The 6,967-nt window shown below is 52.2% G+C and overlaps 1 protein-coding gene across 1 annotated transcript in view; it reads left to right on the top strand.

The window, feature by feature from the left end:
- The first annotated feature begins 2,364 nt into the window (after positions 1–2,364).
- NAV2 (neuron navigator 2) overlaps positions 2,365–6,967 on the top strand; it is a 724,028-nt gene continuing 719,425 nt past the window's right edge. Inside the window, exon 1 of the mRNA XM_073904859.1 lies at positions 2,365–2,452. The gene's annotated coding sequence lies outside the window, so the exon portion shown is untranslated. The remainder of the gene's footprint in view (positions 2,453–6,967) is intronic.

The following is a 6,967-nucleotide window of genomic DNA, read 5'->3' as shown; positions in this document are numbered from 1 at the left end:
CCATCCATCCATCCATCCATCCATCCAACCATCCATCCATCCATCCATCCCTCAGTTCACTAAGCATCCAGTGTGCTTGGTTCCTTCCCAGGTGCAGGGGATAGGAAGAGAAATAAGAGACGGTCCCTCTGTTGAGAAGCTCTCTTTGTAACTCAAGGAAAACAAAAAAACAAAAAAAAAAAAAAAAAGAAGAGTTGATGTTACAGCCTTGAGTCCAAAGACAAGTATGGAAGCAGAGTTTCTTCTTCCTTGGGGGACCTCAGTCTTTTCTCATCAGGCTTTGACTAACTGGATAAGGACCACCAACATTATGGAGGGTAATTTGCTTTACTCAGTCTACTTATTTAAATGCTGATCACCTCTAAAAATTACCTTTGCAGCAACATCTAGACTGGCATTTGACCAAAAACTGGGTACCACAGCCTAGCCCAAATTAACCATCACAGGGGAAAACTGGGTCTATTGGCAAAAGCCCTCCTCTGCAAGGTACATTATTGCTTATAAAGCATTCACAGTCACATGTGATCCTCAGAACATCTCCGTCAGGAGGAATAGTAGCTTCTCTATTTTACAGATGAGGAAATTGAGGTTCAGAAATAAGAATGTATGGCTGATAAATGACAGAGAGGAGATTCCAGCCTAAGCTGTTTGATTTAGTTCTGTGTTCTTCTAACTGTATCACACTCCCCACAGCTGGGCACATGATGTTCCTCCCTACCATTCCCCTGCTAGTCTTCTTCCTTGTATGACCTCAGAGAGACTTGCAGGAATTGGCTGAGAAAGTGGCATGGTTTTCATTTTTCAGTTCTCCCATTTAAGTACTAACCAGACCTGACCCTGCTTAGCTTCTGAGATCAGATGAGATTGGGTGTGTGTGTTCATGGTGGTATGGCTGTAGACCATTTTCCAGTTCTAAATGGTCCCCTCTGGGGCACGACCCAGGTGTATAATACATGTGTGTGTGTTTGGGTGGGCATGAGAATAGGTGGCCTCCCAGCCCACTATAATTCTCTCATAGCAGCAGTCTCACAGCTGGGCCTGCTATTCTATCAATATGAGGAGGCTCCAGCACCTTTCCTGCCACCAGACCTGGGGAGTGGTAGCCACATCTGGCTGAGTACTGTGTGGGCCTCATCAGTCCCTCCTGCTCTGATGGCAGGTAGGCCCACCCCTACTCTGAACTTGAATCACTGCCCACACCTCAACCAGCAGTAGAACTGGCCTTCTGTTTTGGTCTCTGTCCTCAGCCCCTGTTCTGGTGAGCCGGTGGATAGACTCTGCAGCTTGGTGGCATCTGTAGGCTTTGGAAAGGGCAGGCCACTCTCTTGCCAGGAACTATAGGACTCCTGGCCCTCTCAACTTGGAGACCCCATGTGATGGAACAAGTTTTTTTTTTTTTTTTGATGGAGCAAGTTTTGATTGGAGGAGAAAATAGGGAAATATGAAGTCTTCAAGACAAAGACATTCACCCAGCACCTCTCCTTTTACTCTATGTTTTGGGAACTGGCCTCATTTTAGGAGATGAGAGAAATTTTTTTTCCAGTTCCAATCTTATTCGCAAATACTGCTGGGATCCTGAGAGTCCTACCATCCAGGCACTTATATATTAGACCACTTCAGGAAAGGGGAATGCAGGAATACAACTGAGCACAAACCTCTCTGATTTCAAAATGGCCCTGAGGGGAAGACAGAAGATGAAGGAAGAACTTTCTGAAGAAGGGTCACCAGGGAATAGTATGCACACTGCCTTCTAGTTTCTGAAGTCCTGACTGTTAACTGGCCAAGAAACCTTGTTCTGTGTGTCCAAGAGAACAGAAATGGTTGTTGGGATGGAGGCAGGTTTCACTTCCATGTTGGAAAGAACTTGCCCCCAGTCAGAACTCTGCAAGGGGGAAGGTACTAAGCATTGCCTTGGGAGATTGTGAGCGCTCCACCCAGGGAGGTGTTCATAGGCTGGACAGCTCCCTGATGGGAAGCTGTCCAAAGGATTTCTGGATTTAGTGAAAAACGGAATTGGGTGTCCTCATGTGTCTTTCGACTAGTTCTCCAGCGACGCAGGTCTTCCTTAAAGTGTCAGGTCCAGAAGAGGGATGATGCCAAAAAGGCAGGACCAGACGACTCTCTCTACTCACCTCCCCCAACCCCCCCCCCCCCGGAGGCCCACCTTTGAATAGAGCCGCTCCAGAGAGACCCCTGCCTCTCTCTTCGGTCCCCTAGCCTGGGAAAGGGCTCGGGACCCTGCAAGGGGACCGGGATGGCGAGGTCGCCCATTGGCTGCGAGGCGCCATGTGAATGCTGTTGGTTGGTTGGCGGGAGGGAGGAGGAGGCGGTTTCCCGGGTAACGGAGGGGAAGGAGCGGCTGCAGCGGCGGCAGCCGGGCTGAGGAGCGCTGGCCGGAGCGCAGTGCGAGACCCGCTGGAGGCGGTGGCTCCTCGAAGCCGCGTGGGCGCAGGTAGGAGCCCCCCCGCGCCGCCTCCCAGGCCCGGGCTGGGCCAGACTGCCCCGCGCCAGGAGGGGCCGGGGGAAAGTTTGCCGTGCAACGGGACGAGCGGGGAGGAGAGGACTTGGGGATGCTCTGTGCTGGGCTCCGGGGCCGGGCAGGGCGGGGACTGCCGATGGGGAGAGGGCAGGCTCCGCACTGACCCGAGCAGGGGCCACACCTCCGCTCCGGCACCCTGATGGAGGGCTGGGGCCTCCTCGGCCCGCGTGGCCGCGGCACAGAGACCCTGCGGGCGGGCGCACAGCGACCCGCGCACGCCGACGGCCGGCGGGCCCTTGTTCTGAGACGAGCTGGGAAAGTCTTCCCCGGCAGATGCGGGCTGGGGCGTGCGGCGCGGGGCTGCGAGGCGGTGCTGCGAGCTCCCGGGGCGCACTTTCCCCGCCTTGGCTACGCTGCACACGCCCCCAGCCAGAGTGGGTGTGCGTCCCTCTCGGTGTGCGTGCCTGAGGCTGGGTGGATCTCCTTATGCGTGTTCCTATGTTTCTGGGTGTCTTCTGTTTGTGTGTCTCTGTGTGTTCCCCTCTGCGTGATTGTATCTCCGGGTTATCCTCACGTCTGGGTCCCTCTGTGTTTGCTGTTGGCATGGGTGTCTGTGAACGCCCTCTCCGGATGCTTGTGTCTGATTATCCCTGGCGATTCTTCTGCCGGCATTTCTATGTATTTTCGGTTTGTGTGTGTGTTTCCTCTCTGTGTGCTCGTCTGTGTATCTATGAGTGCGTGGGTGTGCGTGCGTGTTTTCTGTCTGTGCCTCTCTTTTCTACCCACCTCTGTCTCTGAATGTAGGTCTGGTACCTGTTTGCGTGTGACCCTCTCTGGGTGGATGTGCATCCTGGTGTGTGATCTCAGCTTCTGTAGGTATCTGGGTATGCGGGTGGGTGTGTGTACCTCTAAGTCTGCGTGTGTGTATGTCTGGATCTCTGCAAGTGTCTACTACGCTTGTGTCAGTCTGTGTCTGAGTCTCTGCACTGTGTCCATATCCGTGTGTGTGTGTGCGCGCGTGTGTGTAGGTGGATCCGAGCCGGGGGCAACTAGGCCGGGCCTCGTGTTTCCCTGGCGTTCTCTCTCCCACGCTCGCTCGCTCTGGGTAGCCACAGGCGGAGGGGCGAGGGCGAGGGCGCGGGCGGGGAGGGGGCGCCCGAGCGCCGGGAGCCGCGGCGCCTCCGGTGTGTGCGCTCCGCTGAGCCGGCTCCTTTCTTGCAGGCAAGGGGACCCTGGCGGCGGCGGCGGCGGCGGCGGCGGCGGCGGCGGCGGCGGCAGCAGCCCGCGCCGCCCAGCTGGGGCCCTAGTGACTTATTTTTGTGTGTGATCCTTTCTTTTCTTCAGGGAAGAGGCGGGAGCACGCTCAGCTCGCTTGCCGTGCGCAAATAAAGGCTGGGGTTGGTGGCTGGGTCAGTCCTCCTTGCCGGCTTAGCAGAAGCGGCCGGCTCGGCGGACTCCCTTTGGGAGCAAAAGCCCCCAAATCAAAAACCCAGCCTGGAAACCACCATGCCTCCTTGGCTCTCTTTCTTACATCTTATGTAACTTATTTATTGATTGATTCATGAAAGGCCACGTTTCCAAGAAGCTCCTCGTTTCCCTTGTTGGCACCGAAGACTAATTAAAAATGCTGTGTTGGTGATGAGTGTTAATTAGACCATTGGAAACACGGATGCACCCTTGTTTCAGAGGCTTAACTCCAGTTATGAATGAAACAGATCAGGCTTCCCATTCTCACAAGCACCCCAAGGCCCCTCCCCCAGCCTCTAATCCAGGTTTAAAACCAGTTTCCCCAGTCTTAGAGCCACCTGGGGGAGGGAGGTTTGGTGGGGCAGGAGTAGCTAGAGAGGGGGAGAGAGGTGAAGAGAAGGCCAAAGGGGTTTTGCCAAATTTTAAAAACTTTGGAGAATTTAAGAAGGATGTTTTACAAAAACATATAAAATGGGCTCTGGGTTCCAACACCCAAGCAGAAGGAAGGAATACATTCTACCTGGGCTGGCCTGGCCTGTGACTTGTCTAGCACCTGGAATCACAAACTGGCATTTATCAAGGAATATAATTTTATTTCAGGAAGGAACCTCAGTGGGCCTCTTGGAAGAATGCCTCTACATCTGAGACTAGATCCTTTTCTGGATCCCCATATTCTGGACTCTACCTCCAAACCAGTCTTTAAATTTTTTTCACTTGGGGATTACCCAGAAAGCAGGAAGGATTTGAGCAGATGTGGAATGGGAAGTTGAAGCGTTTTTTGGAGACTGTGTTTGGTCCTGGCAGTGTGTTCAGAATGTCTTCAATATGACTAGATTTGTCTTCTGGACTTTAAGGGTCAGGCAGGGGCTTGCCTTCAGTGTCCCACCCCTGTCTTACAGTGCGGTTGCGTCCAGCCTTCTCCTTGTTCCCCCTTCCCTTACAGCGGCTCCTGGCAGACTTATGGCACAGAGAGAAGTTAGTGACATGTTGCTGCATTTAGGGATCATTCCAGCAAACATACTGACTTTTTAACAATCTGGTTAAATGTTCTCTTAGTCCCACCTTTCAGGTTTTTTTGTTTGTTTGTTTGTCTGTTTTAAATTCAAGTGTGTTTAAACTTCCTGAGATTTCTATGGGCAGTGAGAAACCAGAGCTTTTACATCAGGACTTGCTCCAATGAATCCTGCCTCCCCAATCAAGAAACAGATTGGATAGGGCAGCTAGCTGACAGCAGCATCCTTGCTTCTCCCCTTTCTCGAGTTCCCTGTATACTCCCCCCTCCACCACCACCATCCCCAGCACCAGAACAGTAATGACCCCAAAACGGGAGGAGACTGGCTCCCAGAAAAAAACAAAAGGCTCCCAAGAGGTGTTGAGCATCCTCTCACTCCCTGCTGATGGGGAGGGACTTCTGTTGTGAGAACGTCTGTCCCCATGTGCACTTGGGGCGTGTGCGCCGGCTGGCATGATGGGATGTGACAGGGTCTCACCCGGGGGAGAGCTAGAGCCCGGTGCAGAGTGCAGAGCTGTTCTCCTATATGGAAGGAGCCCAGAGCTGTGAATGAAGCAGTCCCTCTGGAGAAGGCCCTTCCAAGTAGGAGACCCTTTGGCACCTGTCCTTTTTCTTTTATTATTATTCATGAGGAGAGCCAGGAGCTGTAAAAAGTGTGGACTCTGGATTCAGGCTGCTTGTGAAAAGCCACATAGCAGTGACCCAGCCAGAGAGGCACGGATATGAGCAAGGACTCTGAAAGTCAGACCTGAGTTCAAATTTCAGCCCTACAGTTTACTGACTGTGTGACTTCAGGCAACTTACTTGACCTTCCTTATCGTCAGTCTTCTCACCTCTAACACAGGGCTAAGAATCCCTAACTAAAGCAAGATGGCTGGCAAAAAGTCCTGGAGAGAGATTTGTTGAATGGTTGAATGAATGTGTAAAACAGCAGACAGGGCCTGGCTAGCGTTCGTTCACGCTCCATCACCTACTCTGTGTCAGTAGGTGATCCATCTTTCCACTCTTGTGTGTTGTCATTACCCCTACTTTACAGATGAGAACACTGTGGCTCAGAGAGGTTAAGTTACTTGCTCAAGGTCACACCGTCAGTTAAGCTGCAGAGATGCAGACCTAGATCTGTCTGAGCCTCCTAGTGTGAGGTCTCAGTTTAGATTCAGAAAAGGGTACTATTTGAAGCCAGTTTGCCAGAGTTTATTTGCGTTGGGATCTGGAATGATAAAAAAAAAAAAAAAAAAAAAAAGATCTGAGGTTTCACCTTTGTCAGGGATTCCATGAAGGGACTTTGAAAATGGTGGTGGTGGGCAACCAGATGGTGCCTACTTCTCTGGGAGCTCAGTTATTTCCTGGGCTAGCAGAGGGCTTCACTCATGCTTTTTTTTTTTTTAATTTTATTTATTTATTTGACAGAGAGATAGAGAGAGCACAGATAGAGTGGCAGGCAGAGGGAGAAGCAGGCTCTCCACTGAGCAGGGAGCCTGATGCGGGGCTTGATCCCAGGGCCCTGGGATCATGACCTGAGCTGAAGGCAGACGCTTAACCGACCGAGCCACTCAGGCACTCCCCCCCCCCCTTTTTAAAGTTTTTATTTATTTATTGGCGGGGGAGGGAAGAGAGAGAGAGAGGAGAGTGCAAGCGGGGGAGGAGCATAGGTAGAGGGACAAGCAGACATCGCACTGAGCATGGAGCCCATCATGGGGCTCCATCCCATGACCCTGAGCTCACGACCTGAGCCGAAATCAAGAGTCGGACGCTTAACCGACTGAGCCACCCAGGCACCCTTCATGCTGCCTCCCATGTCAGCGCCCTTGGCTAGAGGAGGTGCCCCTCTTCTGGACATTCTGCTCTCATCGATTCTTGCCAAATTCAGAACATTTGTGACTTGGGAATTCGCGTGCCAAAATCTGCTCTGGCTGAGTATTTTCTGTGGTTTAGGACAAGCCTTCAACCTTTCTGCAACTTCTTTCCTTAAGAGAAGCATTTCCCATCTTCCTCCTCACAGGCCCTTT

The sequence above is a fragment of the Callorhinus ursinus genome, unplaced genomic scaffold (assembly GCF_003265705.2).
Source record: "Callorhinus ursinus isolate GAN/ISIS: 27379988/994484 unplaced genomic scaffold, GSC_fseal_2.0 scaffold21, whole genome shotgun sequence".
NCBI classification, from domain to species: Eukaryota; Metazoa; Chordata; class Mammalia; order Carnivora; family Otariidae; genus Callorhinus; species Callorhinus ursinus.
Note: the sequence above shows the minus strand (reverse complement) of the source record. Positions and strands in the feature narration are given on the sequence as shown.